At 43.9% G+C, this 26,496-nt stretch overlaps 1 long non-coding RNA gene across 2 annotated transcripts in view; it reads right to left on the bottom strand.

The window, feature by feature from the left end:
* Positions 1-2,360, bottom strand: part of LOC135057944 (uncharacterized) — a 31,575-nt gene extending 29,215 nt beyond the window's left edge. For both annotated transcript variants that reach the window (XR_010244482.1, XR_010244481.1), the window contains exon 1: positions 2,177-2,360. This is a non-coding gene — a long non-coding RNA (uncharacterized LOC135057944). The remainder of the gene's footprint in view (positions 1-2,176) is intronic.
* Positions 2,361-26,496: the final 24,136 nt, after the last annotated feature.

Genomic DNA, 26,496 nt, shown 5'->3' with positions numbered 1-26,496 from the left:
ATTTCTGTCATCATTGGCAACCCATTGATGCCTGCTAACCCTCAATGGTCACTGGCCATCCTTAGTATAGGGTCCAATTCAAACTTAGAAGAGCAGAAATATTGTTGGGACCCTTTCTTCTCAGAGCCACATACAGTAACAGATGTGCCCCATTACTGGTGGCAGTGCTAGGCATTATAGTTTGGCAAGATTGGATTTATGATCTTATCCAGTGAGCACTGAAGGCCTGATTCTGAGTTCTATGCAGTGCTAATATTCACATGAATGGGCAATGTTTTTCAACTGAGCATGCATCTAAGTAACTAAAAGTCAGACAGTGCATGAGTCCCATGATGTGAATGCACAGAGGCATAGTTGTGATTAAGATATATGGGGCAGATGTATTAAGCCTAGAGAAGTGATAAAGCAGTGATAAGTACAAGGTGATAACGCACCAGCCAATCAGCTCCAATATGTACATTGACAGTTAGGAACTGATTGGCTGGTGCATTATCACTGCTTTATCACTTCTCCAGGCTTAATACATTTGCCCCATGGGAAGTGTAATGGAAATGTTCTGGGCATTACTGGGTGGTGACTATTCAGATGCACAAAGAAGGTCCGTCTTAGAAATATGATATGAGCGTGTAGCTGAACTGGTTGCAAACTCAGATGCTTTGGGGGTAATTCAGACCTGATCGCTTGCTAGTGTTTTTTGCAGCGCTGCGATCAGGTCAGAACTGCGCATGCATATGCACCGCAATGCGCAGGCGCGTTGCACGGGTACAAAGCGGATCATTGCTGGGCAATAGGTTTTATGAAAAATCCAGTCGCACAGCCAATCGCAAGGAGATTGACAGGAAGAAGGCGTTTGTGGGTGACAGCTGACCATTTTCAGGGAGTGGCTGGAAAAACGCAGGCGTGTCCAAGCATTTGCAGGGCGGGTGTCTGATGTCAATTCCGGCCCTGGACAGGCTGAAGTGATCGCAGCGGCTGAGTAAGTCCTGGGCAACTCAGAAACTGCACAAAATTTTTTGTACCGCTCGGCTGCACATGCAATCGCACACTTGCACAGCTAAAATACACTCCCCGGTGGGCTGCGACTATGCGAACACAGGACTGCAAAAAACTGCTAGCGAGCGATCAGGTCTGAATTGCCCCTTAATTGCTTACATTGGAGGCCATATTCTGACAGTGATTGTGCCTCTAACATGGGTCTTGGGCAAGATGCACCAAGCTGTATTTCAGCATCTAAAGCATACTTACCTACACGACCCTCTCAATGAGGGAGAAAATGCTCTGTTCCTGGACTTTCCTGGTAATGTATGATTGCCATCACCTGTGGTGAAACACCTTTCTTATCAATTAACTAGCTCACCACAGGTGATGGCAATCATACATTACCAGGAAAGTCCAGGAACAGAGCATTTTCTCTGTCATGGAGAGGGTCAGGTAGGCAAGTATGATCTAAAGACACCTAAAGTGGATGCCTTATAGGCCCTACACACATGCCGATTTGTTTGAAAGATATGAACGATCTCGTTCATAAATGAACAAGAACTCGTTCATATCTTTCAGTGTGGAGGCTCCAGCGATGAACGATGCGCGGCCCCGCGCTCGTTCATCGCTGGTCCCCCGTCGGCTGTACATGCAGGCCAATATGGACGATCTCGTCCATATTTGCCTGCACTTCAATGGAGCCGCGTGACGGGGGGAGTGAAGAAACGTCACTCCCCCCCCGCCGCCGGGTCGCCCGTATCCGCCATCGGGCAGCTCGGCGGCGGATCGGCATGTCTGTAGGGCCCTCTAGTTCTTGCACATGCAGACACATGGATATACACCAAAGAAGGGCTTATATCGGAAGTAGCATAAAGCCTCATATGCCAAAGACGCACACACAACCGCTGCATCAGACCCCGACTTGTGTTCCAGCATTTGCTTGCAATAGAATAAGCAGTAAGTAATTTTCTATAGGCTGTCACATCACGTCAGTGAAAACGGTCATACTTAATGCATTCACAAGCACAGACAGAAGCTAATAAAACTACCAGTATGTATTTGGAAAGTGCAAACATGGGGAATACATATAAGGCCCAATGGTGTCAGTATTACTCACCATGGCAGTACCCTGCCATCTATCACCCAGTATAATGTGTGAGTTATAGCTGAACAAAGAGCTGGCGAGCTGTAGACATACCTGATATTTTTGTTACAATAACAAATGCCTCCTCTCTTTTGTTTCCGTATTGTCTCTCTTTGGGAATCAGTGAATAGCTTATGACATTCCAGTAAATATACACTGTCAGGTCCACTCTCAACCACCAGATATGCATCTTGCTTTGGCCATTTAGATTAACTTCAGCACAGAACTGTTAATTGAACACATAAGATTCAGTTAATTCATTTGGGCAATAACCATGCACGCTGGCTGGCAGCGGTCATCAGAAGCCTGCATTTTTAGGCAGCTGATTAACATCTGATCAATCCTGATCACAGTTTGACCAGGATTGCTGATCATGCTGCACACACTTGTACTGATTGTGGACTATTTGGCAATAAATTACTTTGTGTGGGCAGATTTCAACTGCAAAAAGCATTGTTTGCTGTAGACAAACATGTCTCCATGTCCATGCTGTAATACAGTATACAGTGTAAATGCTGTAAGTAACCAAACATATGCCGCAATAATGATGTTTGCTCTGTAATCCGTGCTATGCTTAAATAAACTCGGCATATGTTACCTTTTCTATGCTGAATTAATGCTGGTGTATATGCATACCTCCCAACATGACTCTCTCCAGGAGGGACAGAATGCTCTGCTCCTGGACTTTTCTCTTAATTTATGATTGCCATCACCTGTGCTGAAACACCTTTCTTATCCATTAACCTGTTCAACACAGGTGCAGATAATCATTCATTGAGAAAAAATCCAGAAGCAGAGCATTGTGTCCCTCCTGGAGAGGGTCATGTTGGGAGGTATGGTATATGGTATCCCTTTCTATGCTGAAATAATACTATGCATATGGGTACCTTTTCTATGCTGAAATAATACTATGCATATGGGAACCTTTTCTATGCTGAAGTAATGCTGGGGATCCGGTCTGAAGATCGACAGTATCTAGGTCGACAATGTTTAGGTCGACTACTATAGGTCGACAGTCACTAGGTCGACATGGATGGAAGGTCGACAGGGTTTCTAGGTCGACATGTGCTAGGTCGACAGGTCTAAAGGTCGACATGAGTTTTTCACATTTTTTTTCTTTTTTTGCATTTTTTCATACTTAACGATCCACGTGGACTACGATTGGAATGGTAAAGTGTGCCGAGCGAAGGCACCATGCCCGAAGCATGGCGAGCGGACGCGGTGCACTAATTTGGGATCCCGGTCACTCTACAAAGAAAACGACACAAAAAACACACAAAAAAACTCATGTCGACCTTTAGACCTGTCGACCTAGCACATGTCGACCTAGAAACCCTGTCGACCTTCCATCCATGTCGACCTAGTGACTGTCGACCTATAGTGGTCGACCTAAACATTGTCGACCTAGATACTGTCGATTTGATGAACCACACCCGTAATGCTGGTCTGTACATGATCCCTTTCTATGCTGAAATAATGATTTCCACATGGTAACCTTTTCTATGCCGATGTACAGTAAGCTCTGTGTAAAATAAAGCTTTTCTATTCTAAGTTATGTTGGACAAAAAGTTACCAATCCAGTGTTTATGTAATGTTGTATACATTTGTCAGTTTTATATAGCCTCTTGAGTAAACGCATACCTCCCAACATGACCCTCTCCAGGAGGGACAGCATGCTCTGCTCCTGGACTTTTCTCTTAATTTATGATTGCCATCTCCTGTGCTGAAACACCTTTCTTATCCATTAACCTGTTCAACACAGGTGCAGATAATCATTCATTGAGAAAAAATCCAGAAGCAGAGCATTGTGTCCCTCCTGGAGAGGGTCATGTTGGGAGGTATGTAAACGTCAGTTTATCTAGCACACAGGTTCTCATACTCGGTCCTCAGGACCCCACACAGTGCATGTTTTCCAGGTCTCCTCACAGAATCGCAAGTGAAATAATTAGCTTCACCTGTGGATTTTTTAAAATGTGTCAGTGAGTAATTAATACACCTGTGCACCTACTGGGTTACCTGCAAAACATGCACTGTGTGGGAACCTGAGGACCGAGTTTGAGAACCTCTGATCTAGCACACAGGATGAAAGCAGAAACTTATTATTGCATTTATTTTGTAGAACATAACAATTTATTGGTAAATCCACTAGTCGAAGTGGTTTGGTATGACATACTGCCACTTCATTTTTACAGTATGAGAAGTGTCCTGCTGCCTACTTAAGACTGTATTTTGCTCTAGGACAGAGTATGGAATCCCAGCGGCAGAAAAACAACAACAGTAGCGGAGAAATGTCCTGCTGGGGATACAGCGCTGATCAGCGCTGGGACAGAGCATTGTGCAGTTTAAACCAAGGACGTGCGGTGAGGTAAATGGCTGAGGAGGCACTGGTTAGTACCAGAGTCGGATTTACACACAATATATAACCCAAATGGTACATCTTGGCATTATACACAGTTGGGGCAGTATAAACTCCTGGAAATTTGATGAGTTTTGATCAGAGATGTGCAGAAAAGATAGGCACTGCCTCAACTGCCATAGACTTTTTACTTCAGAGTTTTGACTATAAAAATGATTAGAATAATACAGAGAAGATATTTGTGACAAATTCTTTGTATTTTTCATATACTTTATACAGTCAAACCACTGGAACAAACATTAGTATGACAGGAAAAGGTCTGCCTCACCTGCCTCACCCCACTGCACGTCACTGGTTTAAACGTGAGCCAATCACGGATCAGCTGGCAATCAAAATAAGTGACAGCCTTTGAATTTGGTGCCAGGGGCGGTGAACAAATCAATGAATAAATCTTAAAAACTAGGAGTATATTGATGAAAGGATAAAAAAGCTCTAAGGCCTACAAAATGGGTCTTTTCTTCCTATACATTAAGGCAGTGGTTCTCAAACTTTTTTGAATCACGGCGCCATAGAGTATCAGAATTTTTTTAAACGCCACCCCTAGGACAAGTATTAAGTTAAGTAACTTGTGTTTATATGTCATCCTTAGGGTCAATTGTGTGGTGAGAGACAAGATTTGCTTCTGTTTGTCCATATATGTTATGATTGGCAGCCATTAGCACTGGTTGTGCCTTTTACATTGACCATAAATAATTTGAAATGGTCCTGGACCTCAAACCTGAGGCATCCCAATAAGTGTCTTGCGGCCCCCCTAGGGTGCCACGGCACACAGTTTGAGAACCACTGCATTAAGGTGTTAATGCCATTGATAGCACAAGCTTTACCAGGTTCCGCCAGCCAGTTATTTAACAATACTAGTTCTGAATAATGATGAAAACAATATGAATTAAATAAAGCTTTTTTGAATGGTCAGTTAAAAAAATATATATATTTTAATCTAGCCAGGTCACACATGGGCATATTTTCTGAGGCAAGACTGACAAAGTGTTAAGTTAAATATTAATGCTGCAAGCCAGTGCAGATGAGTACCAGTGAGCAGCCACGCAGTATATTATTAATAAATTGAGGCAATAAGAGATTGTTTATCACTGTGATAAGCAGCAATATTAAATTCAACATTATGATTTTGTACTGATGAATGGAACCCTGAAGTCCGTTCGAGAAAAATAACAGCAAGTCACTGACATTTTGTATGCACAGACTGTACAGTACTTACAACATTCATTTTATATAACTCATTCTATACAGAAATAATACTGTGTTTTTAAAAGCCCAGTCCCATGCTGAAGTAAAATATTGGGGTACCTTTGAAAAACAAACAAATACATATGAAGATAGATACACTGTCCTAAATAGGAGCTGCTGAAAATCAATTGCATACCCTCCAACATTTTACATCGGTACAAATTAGAAAAGGGGGTGTGGCCACGGGTTAAGTGGGCGTGGCCACTCCCCCTTTCCTACTCTTTCAATGGCAATTTGGAGAGTCAAAAATCGGTACAGACCATAAAAAAGTTACTGTACCTACCAAAAAGGTACAGTTGGAAGGTATGCAATTGGCAAAAACACTTAGCAGGCAATTCAATTCTGGGCGATGTGCTGCTGCATGGATCAATGTACAGTATATACATAGCAGTGTGGAGATCCCAGTAGTGGAGGATATGGCCACACACTGTTGCGAGTACTAGGACCATTCTAAGGGTGTGTACACACGGTGAGATATTTTCTTTCGATTTTGTATATATAGTCAAAATCGCAAGAAAAGTTAGTGCAGATCGCAAGGTGAAAGTCACCTTGCGATCCTGATTCGATCCCGATGCGCGGTCCCGCCAGGTCGGCATCGCAAGAAAAGATAGACTGTGCAGGCAAGTCAATCCTTGCTAGATCGGTGTACTATCTAGTTCATCTCACATGTCAATGACATCTCACATAAGCCAAAATCGTAAGCACACATAGTCCATATCTCAGGAAAAGTTAGTCAAAATCTGTCCTATCTGGGCTCCAGGGAGTTCAGGGGAAATCGCAAGTGAAAATCGGGCATAGCAAGGATCTCACCGTGTGTACACACCCTAAAACAAGGCCGAAGCTCTGCATGGCCCCCAGATGGGCCAATGCATGATACATTGTTACAGCCCACCGGTGCAAATATTGGATACACACATCATTCATTTTCCTGAACCCCGTTATAAGGTATGATGGAAAATGATCAATGTTAATGGTCATGAAGTTCCTTTCTAAAGACCATTCTGGGAGGCACTTTTTGTCCCTCTGGAGAATTGAATATATCACTGTGGCCCTAATAAGCTCTATCCTGTTTACATCCAGCTTTAGAGATATGGAGTTTTACTGGGAGTCATAGCTACTAATAAATTAATTCTCAAAAGCTGTGTGGAGCTGCCCGTTATTGTGTGCAATATCCTGTGCTGTGCTGAAGTAAAGCTGTGCTCAGTAATCTGTTTTATAATGAAGTCATTAGAATTGCAGGCAGTAAGCAACTCTGCAGTGAAAGCAAAGGTGTTATTGGTTGCTGTCGGTTTTTGCAAATTTACACTTCATTATCATTAGTCAGTAAGTGTGTGCATGTGTATAGTTTTCAGTAATTAATCATAAGTGGAAGAATGGTGTATAGTATGATGTGCCCTTCCGATGCATAACCTAGTCCTGAGGCTGCTCCTCCATCCCCCTGCCTCATGTCATGTACATCTCAGCTTTGCTTGCATACTGCCATCAGGCTACCTCCCGCTTGCTTGCACCTCTTGTCATCTGTCTGTCGCCCCTCCCCACTAGAATCTTCAGAGCAGGGCCCTCTTTCCTCTTGTTGTCTAAGCCCTCGTCTCGACACATTTCACTCGCAGCTCTCCCCTACTCAACGACCATCTTTACCCGCTTTCTCTCCTGCTGGTAAAGGCTCATCTCCATCTATGGCCACTAGCCACTAGTAGTACGATGATTACTCCCTCACTACTTACATCTCAGCTGTATTATGTCTTGAGAATGTGTGGTGCTCTTTGTTACCTGTACTCTATTTGTTATTTATTTACTGTAATGCTAAATTTTGTCTCCCTGTACTGTCCTTTGTACGGCGCTGCAAAACACTTGTGATGCCTTATAAATAAAATGTAATAATAATAATAATAATGTGCTATGTATGGTGATTGTTTCTGTGCTTAATATGTTAGTGTGACACTTTCTATGAAGTAGTAATGTTCTGTGTACGGTGACCTTTTCTACGGTGTAGTAATGTTCTGTGTGCGGTGACCTTTTCTACGGTGTAGTAATGTTCTGTGTGCGGTGACCTTTTCTACGGTGTAGTAATATTGTGTGTATGATGACCCTCTCAATGCTGTAGTAATATTGTGTGTATGGTGACTCTCTCAATGCTGTAATAATATCGTGTGTATGGTGACCCTCTCAATGCTGTAATAATATTGTGTGTATGGTGACCCTTTCTGGGCTGTAGCAATGTTCTATGTACAGTATGGTGACACATTCTGTGCCGCAGTAATGATGGGTTTGGATCGCATTTCCACAGGTTCTATTCCCACTCTATGGGTGTCGTGGACATCCACGATTGGGAATAGACCCTGTGGGTGGGCATTCCGTCAGCCAGCATTTTGAGCATTATGGATTCTGGCATAGGCATGGTGACAGCCGGGATCCCGAGTGCCAGTCACATGACTGCATCCCATAATGATCAGTGTATGGTGACCCTTTCTGTGCTGTAGTAATGTCCTGTTAGTGTATGGTGACCCTCTCTGTGCTGTAGTAATGTTCTGTGTATACTGACCCACTCTGTGCTATAGTAATGTCCTGTCTGTGTATGACAAACCTCTCTATGCTGTCGTAATGTTCTATGTATGGTGACCCTCTCTATGCTGTAGTAATGTCCTGTCTGTGTATGGTGACCCTCTCTATGTTGTAGTAATGTCCTGTCTGTGTATGACAAACCTCTCTATGCTGTCGTAATGTTCTATGTATGGTGACCCTCTCTATGCTGTAGTAATGTTCTGTGTATGGTGACCCTCTCTATGTTGTAGTAATGTCCTGTGTATTGGTGACCCTTCTTATTCTGTAGCAATGTCCTGTGTATGGTGACCTTTTTATGTTGTAGTAATGTCCTGTGTATAGTGACTTTTTTCCCCCTGTAGTAATCAGGGGCCCTCAAGGGGCAGCTGACAGGGCTGTTGGCCGGAGCATTGCAGTCTGATAGGGTGCTTCAGCATCAGGGCCAGGGTTAACGCAGTGCTCTTAAGTTATGTCTTGAGGGTATCTGGTCTATACATCTACAATAAAAACGTATACAGTCAATAGGTAGACCACTAAAGGTCGACATGCATTAGGTCAAAAGGTCGACATGGTCGAAATGTTGATGTGACAATGGTCGACACTCAACACACACACAGCTCTGATCAGCGCTAGGATGGAGAATTGGGTCCCAGCCCCAGGGCAGATGTGGCGGCATTCCATCAGCCAGCATTTTGAGCATTACGGATTCTGACGTCGAAATGGTGACCACCGGGATCCCGAGCGCCAGTCACATGACTGCATCCCATAATGATCAGTGTATGGTGACCCTCTCTGTGCTGTAATAATGTCCTGTCTGTGTATGGCAAACCTCTCTATGCTGTCGTAATGTTCTATGTATGATGAGACCCTCTCTAAGCTGTAGTTATGTTCTGTGTATGGTGACTCTCTCTATGCTGTAGTAATGTCGTGTGTATGGTGACTCTTTCTGTGCTGTAGTAATGTCCTGTGTATGGTGATCTTTTTATGGTGTAGTAATGTCCTGTGTATGGTGATCTTTTTATGGTGTAGTAATGTCCTGTGTATGGTGACCCTTCTTATGGTGTAGTAATGTCCTGTGTATGGTGATCTTTTTATGTTGTAGTAATGTCCTGTGTATGGTGATCTTTTTATGGTGTAGTAATGTCCTGTGTATGGTGATCTTTTTATGGTGTAGTAATGTCCTGTGTATGGTGATCTTTTTATGGTGTAGTAATGTCCTGTGTATGGTGATCTTTTTATGGTGTAGTAATGTCCTGTGTATGGTGATCTTTTTATGGTGTAGTAATGTCCTGTGTATGGTGATCTTTTTATGTTGTAATAATGTCCTGTGTATGGTGATCTTTTTATGGTGTAGTAATGTCCTGTGTATGGTGACCCTTATTATGGTGTAGTAATGTCCTGTGTATGGTGATCTTTTTATGGTGTAGTAATGTCCTGTGTATGGTGATCTTTTTATGGTGTAGTAATGTCCTGTGTATGGTGATCTTTTTATGGTGTAGTAATGTCCTGTGTATGGGGATCTTTTTATGGTGTAGTAATGTCCTGTGTATGGGGATCTTTTTATGGTGTAGTAATGTCCTGTGTATGGGGATCTTTTTATGGTGTAGTAATGTCCTGTGTATGGGGATCTTTTTATGGTGTAGTAATGTCCTGTGTATGGGGATCTTTTTATGGTGTAGTAATGTCCTGTGTATGGTGATCTTTTTATGGTGTAGTAATGTCCTGTGTATGGTGATCTTTTTATGGTGTAGTAATGTCCTGTGTATGGTGATCTTTTTATGTTGTAGTAATGTCCTGTGTATGCTGATCTTTTTATGGTGTAGTAATGTCCTGTGTATGGTGATCTTTTTATGGTGTAGTAATGTCCTGTGTATGGTGATCTTTTTATGTTGTAGTAATGTCCTGTGTATGCTGATCTTTTTATGGTGTAGTAATGTCCTGTGTATGGTGATCTTTTTATGTTGTAGTAATGTCCTGTGTATTGTGACTTTTTCTTTCCTGTAGTAATCAGGGGATGCTCAAGGGGTGGCTGACAGTTCTACCTTTTCTTTATGTCGACCTTTTGACCCTGTCGACCTTTCCTACTATCTATTCCATGTCGAACTTTTGACCCTGTTGACCTAATCTAATGCATGTCAACCATTAGTGGTCTACTTATTGACTGTAGACCTTTTTAGTGTAGATCTATGAATCCACACCCGTCTTGAGGTTCCAAAAAAATAAAATAATCTGTGTCCCAGAGTACGCGATCTGGCCAGTTAGTGGCAAGGAAGAGGAGACAGAAGGTGTGCTCTCTCGGCTCGAGTCCTGGCTCCTGCAGTAACTGCACTGTTCAGGTGTGATGACAGCTGTACTGGGCCCTGCTAATGGGAGGGTGCATGGCCAATGGGGGAGGTGTGGCCACGCCCCCTCTTTACTAAATAAAATAAAACATTCATTATGTGTGGCCGCACGTGCTGGGGGTGGGGGGGGAGGGGGATGGGGGTTTGTGCATATGTTTAGATTTGGTGGGTGGTGTTGGGGGAGGCAGGTGTGATCACGTCCAAACCGCACATACAGTTGGAGCCTCGCTCATCTATACCATCTATGGCGTTTGTCCCGATCACAGAGTCGCAGTGTGCCTGGTCACAATTCAGCGTGTTTTGTCGCAAGGTGGTGCATAGAGCTTAGAGAGACACATGGCATTACCAGTGAGGGTATTACCAGTGATCAGATGTCGCTTTTGAAAATCACCATTGTGTGTGCGTGAGATTAGCAGAGCTGCCCAGCAAATGACATCCGGCATCTCTCGATCTCTAGGTGCATGCACAATGCTAACATGCTTTACAAATGAATGTGACTTTTGGGTGAGCCACCATTTGCCGGGCAGCTCTGCTAATGTCAGGCATCTTTTCTTGCTCTAAGTGCATTTTAGAGATGTGTCCTCTTACATCTGTAGATTGGCTTAGCATCTCCAATGCACACAAAAAAAGCACAGTTCAGAGTTCTACACAGCTCTCTAAAAGAAAAGAAAATTACAATAAGCCATAGAGCACTATAAAAAATTACACAGCACTATAAAAAAAAATTACAATGAGCAACATCACTATGTCACTGCAAGTGTCAGTCACCTGTCTCCATATCTCTCTTGGCATAGTGGTATCACCAATGGTTACCATGACCATGAGCTAGGGTTTGATTCCTGCAAAGGACAGACTTGTATATCTGTGTAAAGATTAGCATCCAGTTTTTTTTATAATTTTGCCAAAACAAGTCCTCTTATACTTTGTATACAATCTCAGACATGCACACAGATATACCTGTCAAAATTAGAAAAAAACTGTAGGTGCTACATAGTACACAAATATACAAGTGTGACTTTTCAAATAACGAGTCTTATCTTTATGAGACTGAGCAATAGGCCATTGTTTTAACACATAAGTTTGCATCTGTATACATAATTTTTATTTATTTATTTATTGATACATTTTTTTAGTCCCGACAGAGAATGAATTTTTTCTATAGCGTCCCTTTATTTACTGTATGCTATACATTTCAAGTTCCTGATTGACTGTCTCCGTGTTGGTCTGTGTGTATAACATTACAGTTGTCACTGGTCATTTGCCAGAGCTTGCTAAAATTACACTATTACAGTACAATTACTGTACTGTGTATCCATCCACCGCTATTCGCTCTACAGTACTGGATTAGTGGAGCATTAGCCACCCAGTGGTGAATATGTGTATTGCATGCTGTGTATGTTGGAAAAGGAACGGGTGCAGATGCACTATGCAATCACTACTGTAAATTACAATTTATAACAAGAGGTCGTTAGCATATAATTGGCTAATGATATGGGCTTGCCCACCGGGTCGAGATCACCTCTATCGAGCAAGTCCCTAACACTTTGGGGTTCACATCGGAGTGCAGGGCACCACCAAATCAGCAAAGCCATGAACCCCCCCCCCCCCCCCCAGGGCATCACACTAGTAGAAAATAGTGAGGTGTAATAAAGTATAGGATAAGCAGAGGTAGTTACTGAGTGTAGAAAGTGTTTTAACATTGGATATATAAAGTATGTGGGGGGAAAATATACACGGATAAAATAACACACATAGGAGGTAGAGATGTGCGGCTGGCACTATTCGTGTTTTGGTTTTGGTTCTAATTCCACTTTCGTGTTTTGGATTTGGCTTGGTTTTGCCAAAACCACCCTTTCGTGTTTTGGTTTTGGTTTTGGCTTTGGATCTGGATGATTTAAAAAAAAACACACACATAAAAACAGCTAAAATCACAGAATTTGGGGGTAATTTTGCTCCTACTGTATTATTAACCTCAATAATATTCATTTCCACTCATTTCCAGTCTATTCTGAACACCTCACAATATTGTTTTTAGGCCTAAACGTTGCACCTAGGTGGCTGTATGACTAAGTTAAGCGACACAAGTATGCAACACAAACACCTGGCCCATCTAGGAGTGGCACTGCAGTTGCAGACAAGATGGCACTATTCAAAAACTAGTCCCCAAACAGCACATGATGCAAAGAAGAAAAATAGGTGCAATGAGGTAGCTGGATGGCCAAGCTAAGCGACACAACTGAGTGCCACAAACACCTGGCCCATCTAGGAGTGGCACTGCAATTACAGACAGGATGGCACTTAAAAAAACTAGTCCCCAAACAGCACTTGATGCAAAGAAGAAATAGATGTGCAAGATGGAATTGTCCTTGGGCCCATCCTTATGTTGTATAAACAGGACATGCACACTTTAACAAACCCATCATTTCAGCGACAGAGTCTGCCACATGACTGTGGCTGAAATGATTGGTTTGTTTGGGCCCCCACCAAAAAAGAAGCAATCAATCTCTCCTTGCACAAACTGGCTCTACAGAGGCAAGATGTCCACCTCATCCTCATATTCCTCACCCCTTTCACTGTGTACATCCTCCTTCTCACAAAGTATTAATTCGTCCCCACTGAAATCCACTATCACAGGTTCCTGTGTACTTTCTGGAGGCAATTGCTGGTAAAGGTCTTCCCGGAGGAATTTATAATTCAATTTGATGAACATCATCTTCTCCACATTTAGTGGAAGCAACCTCCTACGCCGATCGCTGACAAGGTTACCGGCTGCACTAAACACTTTCTGAGTACACACTGGAGGGGGGTGGGGGGGGCAACTTAGGTAAAATAAAGCCAGTTTGTGCAAGGGCATCCAAATTGCCTCTTTTTCCTGCCAGTATACGTACGGACTGTCTGACATGCCTACTTGGATGCTGTCACTCATATAATCCTCCACCATTCTTTCAGTGGTGACAGAATCAAATGCAGTGACAGTAGACATGTCAGTAATCGTTGGCAGGTCCTTCAGTCCTGACCAGATGTCAGCTTTCGCTACTGACTGCCCTGCATCACCGCCAGCGGGTGGGCTAGGAAATCTTATCCTTTTCCTTGCAGCCCCAGTGGCGGGAGAAGTTGAAGGACGAGCTATTGATTGGTCACGTTCTGCTTGATTTGACAATTTGTCTGCTGGAAAGAGAGATACAACGTAGGCTTTAAACCTAGGATCGAGCATGGTGGCCAAAATGCAGTGCTCTGATTACAACAGATTGACCACCCTTGAATCCTGGAAAAGCGAATGAAGGGCTCCATCCACAAGTCCCACATACTTTGTGGAATCACTCCGTCTTAGCTCCTCCTTCAATTTATCCAGCTGCTTCTGCAAAAGCCTGATGAGGGGAATGACCTGACTCAAGCTGGCAGTGTCTGAACTGACTTCACATGTGCAAGTTCGAAGGGTTGGAGAACCTTGCACAAGACGGAAATCATTCTCCACTGTGCATGAGTCAGGTGCATTACCCCTCCTTTGCCTATATCGTAGGTGGATGTATAGGCTTAAATTGCCTTTTGCTGCACCTCCATCCTCTGAAGCATATAGAGTGTTGAATTCCACCTCGTTACCACCTCTTGCTTCAGTTGATGGCGGGGCAGGTTCAGGAGTGTTTGCTTGCGCTCCAGTCTTCGTCACGCAGTGGCAGAATGTCGAAAGTGGCCCGCACACCCTGCACACCCCTGTAATTTTTCAAAAAATTCTGCACCACCAAATTAATTGTATGTGCAAAACATGGGACATGCTGGAATTTGCCCAGATGTAATGCACGCACAATATTGGTGGCGTTGTACGATATCACAAATCCCCAGGATAGTCCAATTGGAGTAAGCCAATCTGCGATGATGTCCCTCAGTTTCAGTAAGAGGTTGTCAGCTGTGTGACTCTTGAGGAAAGCGGTGATACATAGCGTAGCCTGCCTAGGAACGAGTTGGCGTTTGCGAGATGCTGCTACTGATGCCACTGCTGTTGTTGCTGCGGGAGGCCATACATCTACCCAGTGGGCTGTTACAGTCATATAGTCCTTAGTCTGTCCTGTTCCACTTGTCCACATGTCCGTGGTTAAGTGGACACTGGATACAACCGCATTTTGTAGGACACTGGTGACTCTTTTTTTCTGATGTCTGTGTACATTCTCGGTATCGCCTGCCTAGAGAAGTGGAACTTAGATGGGATTTGATACCAGGGACACAGTACCTCAAACAATTCTCTAAGTCCCACTGAACTAATGGTGGATACCGGACGCACGTCTAACACCAACATAGCTGTCAAGGCCTCAGTTATCCGCTTTGCAAAAGGATGACTGCTGTCATATTTCATCTTCCTCACAAAGGACTGTTGGACAGCCAATTGCTTACTGGAAGTAGTACAAGTGGTCTTCCGACTTCCCCTCTGGGATGACGATCGACTCCCAGCAGCAACTACAGCAGCGGCAGCAACAGCAGGCATACCACTCAAGGATCCTCCGGATGAATCCCGGTTAGGAAAGGACACCACAGTCTTGATAGTGACATGGCCTGCAGGACTACTGACGTTCCTGACTTAGGAGGAAGTTGACGTTGAGGGAGTTGGTGGTGTGGCTTGCAGGAGCTTGGGTAACAGGAGGAAGAAGGGATTTAGGTGTCAGTGGACTGCTTACGCTCTTACCCAAAGTTTCACAACTTGACACTGACTTCTGATGAATGCGCAGCAGGTGACGTATAAGGGAGGATGTTCTTAGGTGGTTAACATCCTTACCCCTACTTATTACAGATTGACAGAGGCAACAGATGGCTTGACACCTGTTGTCCGGATTTGTGGAGAAATAATTCCACACCGAAGAGGTGGCTTTTTTGGTAGTTTGCACAGGTATCACAATGGGCTTCTTCATCCCACGGACAACAGGTGTCTCCCCTTGTGCCTAACTTAAACAAACCACATCACCATCAGAATCCTCATCGTCATCTTCCTCCTCAGCGCCAGCAACACCCATATCCTAATCCTGGTGTACTTCAACAGTGACATCTTCAATTTGAATATCAGGAACTGGACTGTGGGTGCTCCTTCCAGCACTTGCAGGGGGCGTGCAAATGATGGCAGGAGCCATCTCTTCCCGTCCAGTGTTGGGAAGGTCAGGCATTGCAACCGCTGACACACTTGGACTCTCCTTGGGGATTTGTGATACCATCTCAGAACACACAGTTCTTTTCTGTGCTCTTTCCAGCTTAACTCTTTTCATTTTTCTAGCGGGAGGATGAGGTCTTCCATCGTCATGTGAAGCTGAACCACTAGCCATGAACATAGGCCAGGGCCTCAGCCATTCCCTGCCACTCCATATCGTAAATGGCATATTGGAAAGTTTACGTTTCACCTCAGATGAGTTAAATTTCTTTTTTTGGTTCTTATTACTGAACTTTGGCTTTTTGGATTTTACATGCCCTCTACTATCACATTGGGCATCGGCAGACGACGTTCATGGCATTTCATCGTCATTGTCATGGCTAGTGGCAGCAGCTTCAGCACTAGGAGGAAGTGGTTCTTCTTGATCTTTCCCTATTTTATCCTCAATTTTTGTTCTCCATTATTTTTTGGGAGTTATATAAGACAATATGCAGCACAGGAATGACTGATGGACAGGACACTACCACTGGTCTGTTGCAGCACAACCCAACAACACTGTAAGGGACTTGTGGTTGTTATTATTATTATAATACGGCAGCAGTGGACATATAGCAGCAGCGTATATCGTCACTGGAATGACTGATGGACAGGACACTATCACTGGTCTGATGCAGTACAACACAACACCACTTTATACAGCTACACTAGATATATGGCAACAGGAGGACACCAACACTGTGACTGGCTATACTGATGCAGCACAATACACTGACTACACTGGACTGGACAGCTCAACACAGCACCACTTTATACAGCTACACTGGATATATGGCAGCAGGGGACACCAACACTGTGACTGGCTGGACTGATGCAGCACAAGACACTGACTACACTGGACTGGACTGAGCAGCACAAGACTTGCCACCCCACTTTCCCACCCCCACAGAGACACTGAGCACTGAGGACATGTCCTCTCAATACACTCTCCGAGACTGGAGTGAAAATGGTCGCGACACGCGGCTCCTTATATGGAATCCAAATCCCGCGAGAATCCGCCAGCAGGATGATGACGTTTTGCCGCGTTCGGGCTTCCGAGTCAGGTGGCAAAACTCGAGCCTGGTTCGGAACCGAACTCGTGTTCGATTCTCTGAAAGCTGAACCCGCTAATCTCTAATAGGAGGTAGTGAAAAAATAGTGAATATAAGTGTTAGGGTGTAATGCCCCGGAGTGGCCCAGACAGAATAGTTCAGGGGACCCCACGCCCCAATGCTCGCCCCCAAATAAACTGACACTACATGAAAATAATAGACTTACTTTGTATTATGCCTGAATCATTGATGTGCAGTCAGATGTAGGTACCTGCTTAAACCCAATTGGGAAGGTGGGGGAGGGGTGCTAGTCAAGAATTAAGTAATCTCAGACTTCAGGTGTGTATTTATACACATAGTATAGACTATACAAATGAAATGTGTCTAGACTGCACACCCTAGTGGTTGTAATGAGAGGTGCTATCTGCTGAGATTTTATGGTACTACAGGAGAAGGAATTAGTGCAGATGCACTATGCAATCATTACTGTAAATTACAATATGTAATAAGAGGTTGTTAGCATATAATTGGCCAATGATATGGGCTTGCCCACCGCATCAAGGTCACCTCTATTGAGCATGTGTATGTTGTCGCACCTCAACGAGCCCCTCCTTGCGTCAACTCAACAACATGAGCTATAGCTAAAGCGCGACAAATACTCAGTTTTTACGCAGAGAAACTGCAACAATCAGGGAGTCTACATCTGTAGGTGAGAGGCTGACTGCTGCTGCCTCTCTCCCTAGCGCACCACACAGCAGCGTGTGCTGCGCTGGAGGAGAAAGGCTGATGAAGCAGTCAGCATTGAGCCTCTTTGCCTGCCTGCTGTCTGCTGTGGAGAAGGGGGCGGGCAGAGGGACCCGGGCCAGATCTAGGCCCGAGTAAAGAGTACGTAATGTGTCTGCTGTAATGTGTAAAAAGGGGGATTCTGTTGCTGTAATGTGTAAAAAAAAAAAGGGGTACTCTGCTGCCGTGATGTGTAAAAAGAGGAATCTGCCTGCCATAATGTGTAAAAAGGGAGATTCTGCTTCTGTAATGTGTAAAAAGGGGGGCTCTGCTGCTGTAATGTCTAAAAGGGGACTCTACCTGCTGTAATGTGTAAAAGGGGGTCTCTACCTGGCGTAATGTGTGTAAGTTGCGCTACTGTGCGGCGTCATCTGAATAATGGAGACTACTGTGCAGCGTAATATGGATTGGTATTATTTTGTGGCCACACCCATTCCCCATGAACCCACTCTCCTATATTTTTGGCATGTGCCTATTTCGTGCATTGGTCCTGTTTTAACTATGGGGGGGGGGGGGGGGGAGAAGAACCGATGCTGTTTCTTGCACACAGCGCTAAAATGGCTATTTACGGCACTGGCATTAATCACCTCCATAACATTAATTTCCACTCATTTCCACTTAATTTTAACCACCTCACAGCTCACAATATTGTTTTCATCCAGGCTGCACTGAGCTAGCTGGCTGGTTAATGGTAATGGTTAGCATTACTGCCTCACAGTACTGAGGTCATGGGTTCGATTGCCACCATGACACATGAATGGGTGGAGTTTGTATATTCTCCCCGTACTTGTGTGGGTTTCCTCTGTGTACTCTGGTTTTCTCCCACGATCCAAAAATATACTGATACAGTAGGTTAAGTTGGTTCCTGACAAAATTAACCGTAGTGTGAATGTGTCTGTGTGTACATGTAAAATAAAAGAAGAATTAAGAAAAGACTGATTGATTAATTGATCATGGTAGGCAATTAATTGTGTTGATTAATTGACTATGGTAGGCACATTATCCATATTGATGAACTCAATATACAAAGTTGTACAATTAAAGAGAGCAACTCTTTTTTACTTTTTCGCAATAACAACTCACACCCCGCTTATATTTATTATGTCAACAATAAAGGCAGACTCAAAGAAAGACTGATTGTGGTAGGCATTGGCAACTGTATGGTGCACTAGGGAAGACACTGATGTGAATGAACTTTTCTCTGTGAGGCCTAACAGCAAAAAGACAATAAAAGCATAATAAAAAAAAAGATTGATTTACTGACTAACTGTGGTAGACACTGGCAAATGTATGGTGCATATTCTCGGTGAGGTGAGGCCTAGAGGCAAAAAAAGAATACAAGTGTCATGGACCGGGGACTCTCCTCCGGTGACAGTCTCCAGGTGCTACCTGTCCGATGGCTAGCGGTGCGGTGGCAGAGGTCTGCAAGGGCCGCTGGTGTGCTGCAGCTGAGGGGGAGCAGGTGACTGTGCAGCCTGCGGCCACTGGAGCATTGTGCAGGGATGCTGTCTGAGTAAGATCCTCTTCTCTGGAGCACTGTGCAGTGAGGCTGCCTGAGTAAGATCCCCTTCTCTGGGTTGTCTACAGTACTGGGGGTCGTCATGTCCAATTCATAGTATGCCAATGGTATTTGGTCTCTGGTCTCTTCCAGCCAATCACAGGCTGCGCTCCCTGGTAAAAGGGGGCAGTCCAGTTTCAAACCTTGCCAGTGCTTTATTTTGTCTCAGTACAGGTGTCTTAGCTCTGTGCTCACCACAGGTTTACCTGTGAACCATTCTCCAGTGCCTTATGGATCTTCAGCTCCACAGAATCATCACCTTAGCTGCTTTCTGCTGCACAACTGCCAGTGGTTACTTCAGCCCCGTGGGCCCCAGCTTGCCACTTAGGACAGCGCCTCCTGGAGTCCTATCCGTAGAGAAAAACTCTGCAGCGCGTCACTGTTCTTCAGCCACGTCCATTAATCATCCATTATACAAACTCTTTCAGTGTTCTTCAGCCACACCAAGCAATAATCCATTATACAAACTTCTTCAGTGTTCTTCAGTCATTTCAGTAATCATCCAGCTAACAAACTCTTTCTGTAACTGTTGTTCTTGGACATTCCTCATTTAAGTTTTCTGGATTTTGCATTTTATTCTTCATTTATTTTTGCTCTCACATGTCTCTACTTTAATAAAAGTTTATGAGAAGAAATTACATTTGTGCTCCTCAGTTCTTCCTTGCAGAAGCATCTACTTCTTCCACTAGCACTCACTCAACGGATTCACAAACTCCGCAGTTTGTCACAAGAGTTAGACAGTCAACAATGCTCTCCAAAAATGAAGCCCATAATGCAAATAAAGCTTCATATAAACAATAAAAATATCTATGCACAAAATACCATCCCCTAATGCACCCCAAAATTAAATCCCATAATGAAAATAGAGCTACTGTACATATAACCAATAAAAATATCTATGCAACAAGACCATCCCTAATGCCCCCAAAATTACAGGCCATTTTAAAAAGAAAAATGGTTCAAGATTGAATTATCCTTTGTCCCTCCCACCCACTTTTATGTTTGATATTAAAAAGGATATGCAGTTTAACAAACCAAGTACTTCAGCGACAGGGACTGACACTTTTTGTAGCTGAAGTGCTTGGTTTGTTTGGGCCCTCACAAAACAATTTTTGGAGGTTGATGATGAGGATGTTAATTACATTATAGTCTTGTAAAATAAATTTCATGAACTTGTTGCAAATTGCATAACATGGAGGAAGTGCCTAGATGGCTAACGCCCCTACCTCTACTAACTTTGGCCTCACAAATGGAGCAGATGCCTCCTCAAATGTTGTCAGTATTTGGGTAAATATAATTACACACTCAAGAGGTGGCATTTTGGTCGTATGCCCAGGCATCACACTGGCTTTCTTTTTATCATGGACAACAACTGCAGCCACTGGTTTCTGACTTACACAAACAACATCATCAACATCCTCAGCTTCAGTGGCAGATAGTAGTAGTACACACATATCCCCGTAATCCTGTTCCACTTCACACAAGCATCTTCAATTTCTATTATTTCCTTTTAAGCATTTTTACTTGTACTGCTCCCCACATGTGCATATGGTCCAGAAATGATGGAAGGAGGTGAAAGAGGCTTCTCTATGAGGACAGTGTGAGAAATGTCAGACTCACACATAGCTATAGTGGACACCCCTAGACTCTTCAGAATCTACTGGGTGTGTCAACCGCAGAAGCTAAATATCAAATTACCACAAACAGTATCCCATATTTTAACTTTTTAATCATGTTATGAGATAAATTCAATCCATATCAATCCCATGAATATTGGGGGTGCTACCAGGGAGTAATTCCAATGTACACAAAAAGATGTACACAAAGCAGGCGTGTCCAGACCATTTTTGGGGTAGCTGCGTGATGTCACACGCAGCTGCTCCTAGAAAAAAATGGTGCCAGACCGCATACTAGCACAGCCAGGCTAGACAGGCAGGAGTCGACCTCAAATCAATACGTTCGCAATTAAATTAAATTGTGAACGTGTTACAGGACGATGCCACACACATGCTGGGAAGCCTTGTCCTGTGCTGGGCGGTCCCCAGAATGTGAGTAGATGGGCGCAGGTCTTGCATCTCTCAACTTCCCAAGTACAGGGGCATTTTCTCCCTAGTAATGCTGTTATCACAGACTGAGCACAGTGGGGATTGTCTCCATAGACCCGATGCCACAGACTGGATATAATAGGGTGTTTTTTTTTTAGAGATTAGCTGTTCAGATTCCTTGGAATACATACTCACCCAAACTTCCAGTATCCAAGTCAATCTGAGCCGCAGCTGGGGTTTTCTCACTGGACTCAGATTCCAAATCAAGGCAAAAAGTAATCATCGCGGCATCAGATTCTCTTGGCTTTGGATTCGCTATAAGGGGGCCATGGCCGGGACTCATTTTACGCCAGTCACTGCTTTAAGTAACTGTGTGGTGTTCAGACTGTGTCCAGACTCCATTGGCTGTGCTGTGTCCAGACTCAAGACAAATGACTGAGCTGGGTCCTTCCATACAAGTGATAGTGTGGTGTCCAGACTCCCTATACAAGTGGCTGTGCTGTGTCTATCCAGAAGTGGCTGTGCTGTGCCAATTAAGTGGTTGTCCAGTGTTGCCGATGCACCTGTCCAGTGTTCATCTGCTCCAGTGCTGCTGACACACCTGTCCAGTGTCTATCCACTCCACTGATGCCGATGCACCTGTCCAGTGTCCATCTGCTCCAGTGCTGCCGACGCACCTGTCCAGTGTCCATCTGTTCCAGTGCTTATGACGCACCTGTCCAGTGTCTCTCCACTCTAGTGCTGATGATGCACCTGTACAGTGTCTCTCAACTGTAGTGTTAAAAAAAAAATTGTTTTTTAATAAAAAAAAAGTAAAAAAAGGGGAAAAAATTATATATTTTTTCAAACATCAAGAGAAGAAAAAGTAAAATAAATATTTTTTTTGCAAAAAAAGGAAAAAGTGTTTTTTTCCTTTTGTGCTGTGCCCCACTATGTATCCATAATATACAAGTACTGTGACTTCACACGCCATACCCCATTGCATATCCATAACATACAAGTACTCTGACTTCACAGGCCATACACCACTGTGTATCTATAACATATTAGTACTGTGACTTTGCAGGCCATACCCTATTGTGTGTCCATAACATACAAGTACTGTGACTACTGTGTATTCATAACATACAAGTACTGTGACTCCATAGAGAGTGGTGATATTCAAACAAAGGTTCAAGTAAATAAATACTATTAAACTATAGTTTTTGTACATCTTGAGTGTATTCATCCATATGGATCAAGATGATCAGTCAAGAGAAGAGCAGGAGCCACAAGCAAATACTAGTGCTGCAGCTGCTGCAACCAGTCATGTTGACGACACTAGTCCATCAACGTGATGCTTTAATAAAATTGGCAACATGCCATTCACCATGTGCAGTGGCAAGGAAAGACTCAGGTCTTGGCCTTTATTTAAGAGTGGTGGTTCTGCAACTGTCAGTTAGGTATCTTCTCTCTACCTCTCATGACGATGCAAGACCTCAGAGTCTATGGGGTCTATTCATGAAAAGTGTGGAGAAGTAAGCCTGTGGAGAAGTTGCCCGTGGCAACCAATCAGCTACTCTGTGCAATTGTATAGTATGCAAATTATCAATGTTACTTCAATGCCGATTGGTCACCATGGGCAACTTCTTTGCAGGCTCACTTCTCCACTCTTTTCACTGCTTCATGAATAGACCCCTAGATGAGGTGTAAAAAAAAACCACATAACTTTTAATCAATCCAATAAAAGTGAGTTTGGAAAGCTCACAAGAATTCTAAAAAAGGCAAAATATGGACACAACAACTTGAAACATATATATAATAAAAAGATCCACAGGTTCAGATCCAATACCCTCAATGGATGTTTAATATTAATAATTGATACGCATCAAAATATTTATAGAGGAAGAAAGGCAGGCATGGTTACTGAATGGTCTTTTCCAGATTCTGCTGCCCTGCATTTGCTTTCACATTGAATACAGGGTGAGAGATCTGTACTCGTACCAACCAATGGAAGTGCAGAGATCACCTGGGTCTTAGCATGTGAATTTTGTTTCTGCTGTCGGCTGATGGTGTAATACCAGCGCAGCCGATGAGAGAACTACTACACAGAAATAGTCCCAGTAATGGAATAAGTGAAGAGAAGCAGTTGTATTAAAATCCTGCTGTATACTTTGTAGGCATCATGTATCACTGTTAAACAGTTGACTATGCTCCAGAAGGCGATCTTTCTGTAAACAGTAGTAGCAGTCCTAGTTTATACATGTGGTGTCCTGATGATACAATTTTGTTTCTAATTGTTTACTGAATGTAGTGGTTCAGTAGGATCTTGTTCAAGACATATAGCAATACATGTTTAGCATTCAAAGAAAAACGCATTGATACTTTGTATCCACAAGTTAACTGCTGATGCTGGAAAAAAACACAAATCAAAGCTGTGCTTTTCCTAAAGAAATTTAGAGTATATCAATAACCGAATATTAGTAAAACAGCTGCCAAACATAATACTTATTCAAAAAATTACTCTGAAAGCACTTAATATGCATAAGCTTACAGGAAACTTGTTGGATTTGAAAGCATACAACATACACGGCGTCCTGTAGATTAAACAGCCTGCTTGAAGTGCACGGTCACATTAGCATAAGAAAAGGTTGAACATAACCATCAAATGAAAAATACATATATCCCTGTCATAGGAGACCGAGGTGCACCATACAGAACCTGTGAGACGGGCGTCCCGCTATGCGCAAGTAGCGGAGATGCCGGGGAGATAGCTCCTGACGTATGTTTCGCCGTGGGGGTCTTTTTCTGAAAAAGTGCTTGTATGTTATGAATACACAGTAGTCACAGTACTTGTATGTTATGGACACACAATAGGGTACGGCCTGCGAAGTCACAGTACTAATATGTTATAGATACACAGTGGTGTATGGCCTGTGAAGTCGGAGTACTTGTATGTTATGGACACACAGTAGTCACAGTACTTGTATGTTATGGATATGCAATGGGGTATGGCCTGTGAAGTCTCAGTATTTGTATGTTATGGATACATAGTGGGGGTACAGCACAATAGAAAAAAGAAAACTTTTTTACTTTTTTCTATTCTTGACTTTTGAAAAAAAAGTATTACTTTTTTCCCCTTTTTTTTACTTTAAAAAAAAAAAATCAGATTTTTTTTAACACTTCTGTGGAGAGACACTGGACAGGTGCATCGTCGGCACTAGAGTGGAGAGACACTGGACAGGTGCATCGTCGGCACTAGAGTGGAGAGACGCTGGACAGGTGCATCGTCGGCACGTGAGTGGAGAGACACCGGACAGGTGCGTCGGCAGCACGTGAGTGGAGAGACACTGGACAGGTGCATCGGCAGCACTGGAGTGGATAGACACTGGACAGGTGTGTAGGCATCACTGGAGCAGATGAACACTGGACAGGTGCATCAGCAACACTGGACAACCACTTAATGGACACAGCACAGCCACTTCTGGATAGACACAGCACAGCCACTTGTATAGGGAGTCTGGACACCGCACTATCACTTGTATGGAAGGACACAGCTCAGTCATTTGTCTTGAGTCTGGACACAGCACAGCCACTCGTATGGACACTGTACAGCCAATGGAGTCTGGACACAGTCTGAACACCGCAGTTACTTAAAGCAATGACTGGAGTAAAATGAGTCCCAACCGTTGCCCCCTTATAGCGAATCCAAAGCCAAGAGAATCCGATGCCGCGATGATGACGTTTTGCCTTGATTTGGAATCTTAGTCCAGCGGTAAAACCCCAGCTGCGGCTCAGATTGACTTGGATACTGGAAGTTTGGGCGAGTACTTATTCCAAGGAATCTGAACAGCTCTTCTCTAAAAAAAAAGAACACCCTACTATATCCAGTCTGCGGCATCGGGTCACTATGGAGAAAATCCCCACTGTGCTCAGTCTGTGATAACAGCATTACTAGGGAGAAAATGCCCCTGTACTTGGGGAGTTATTCAGAGATGCAAGACCTGCATCCATCTACTCACATGCTGGGGGGCCGCCCAGCACAGGACAAGGCTGACCAGCATGTGTGTGGCATCATCCTGCAACATGTTCACAATTTAATTTAATTGCGAACATATAGATTTGAGCCTGGCTGCGCTGGTATGCGGTCTGGCACCATTTTTTTCTCGGACCAGCTGCGTGTGACATCACGCAGCTACCCCAAAAACGGTCTGGACACGCCTGCATTGTCCAGACCCCGCACACAAAACACCGCATCGAGGCTTTCCAGGATATGGCCGCATGGTGACAGGTGGCGCACGCACACTAAGGCCAGTGCACGTGTGCAGACCCAATGGACACGGCCGCTGCATGCGAACGCAGTGGTTGCATCCATCTCTGAATAAGACCCTTAGTCTGTGACATCAGTGACACTAAGCAGACTGTGTGCTTTATCTGCCATCAGATATACTTGGGATATAACCTTCACTATGTTCAGCGGGATGTGTTCAGCATCCCGGCTATAGAGATGCCGACGATCATGTGACCGATGCCGGAATCCCAACACCATTCAGGAGACTGGAGCTGGAACACCGACAGACGGGATGCCAACCCTTAAAGTTAGGGCCCAGGGGAGGGGGGGGGGGGGGTTAGGATTAGGCACTATGTTTACTGCTATGCACTAGGGGGGTCAGTTTTAGCCATCCCCTCCCCGTGAGTGTTACCGTAGGGGATGGGTTGGGGGTAGAAATACTGCCCCCTCCGTTGTCTGTATCTTCAGTGTCGAGATGCTGTGGTCAGTGATGTGACCACTAGCATCCCAACAACTGGGATGTCGTATGTATGCCGTGCTCAGCATGTGACAACAGCGTCACTAGAGAGAATATCTTCACTATGCTCAGTCAGTGACAATAGCTTTACTAGGGGAATCATTTTCACTGTGCTCTGTCTATGACATCAGCGGTACTAGCAAGAGACTCTTCATGGTAATCAGTCTGTGACATCAGCATCACTAATATTCATGCAAGTGCCATGATTATTAGTACTTGATGAAATTGCAAGTGCGATTTTCTCGGCTTTGCAATTGCTGATATTGGCAAGTGAAGTTGCTCCCCAGCAATGATCAGAGACGGCCATCGAAGCTATCGCAAACTCATACGCAATTACATACCGTTACGCAGCCTATATGCACGACCAGGACCATCAGGCTTAAGGGTAGCCCTATGGATACTCATACTGGACACGACAGTTGCAACACAGGAGCCATATTT

The sequence above is a fragment of the Pseudophryne corroboree genome, chromosome 3, assembly GCF_028390025.1.
Source record: "Pseudophryne corroboree isolate aPseCor3 chromosome 3, aPseCor3.hap2, whole genome shotgun sequence".
Classification (NCBI taxonomy): Eukaryota; Metazoa; Chordata; class Amphibia; order Anura; family Myobatrachidae; genus Pseudophryne; species Pseudophryne corroboree.
This window is presented reverse-complemented; position numbering and strand designations above follow the sequence as displayed.